This window comes from Buceros rhinoceros, unplaced genomic scaffold (assembly GCF_000710305.1).
Source record: "Buceros rhinoceros silvestris isolate BGI_N320 unplaced genomic scaffold, ASM71030v1 scaffold6615, whole genome shotgun sequence".
NCBI classification, from domain to species: domain Eukaryota; kingdom Metazoa; phylum Chordata; class Aves; order Bucerotiformes; family Bucerotidae; genus Buceros; species Buceros rhinoceros.
Window position 1 is genome coordinate 60,914 of NW_010414467.1, and position 289 is coordinate 61,202.

The window sequence follows — 289 nt, forward strand, 5'->3', positions numbered from 1 at the left end:
ATGCTCGGCAACACGTCGCTTTGTACCATGGTGTGTTTGTTGTGCTCTTTATTTCTCCTTGTTGACGAGGGAGCGTTCAGGACAACTGAAATAAATAGCATCAACTTACACACAAGTACAGTGAAAAATAACCAAACAAGTAAAATTGTTGTACAATCTCCCAACAGCTTGAAACTGGAGTCCCTCTGTTCCCAAGCCCGTGTGTGTTTCCACCACCCTGTACGAGGCCAGCTCGTTATTCCCAGGGTCTGTGCAGGGTCCATTGATTTTTATGGGCTTTGAGGCCATA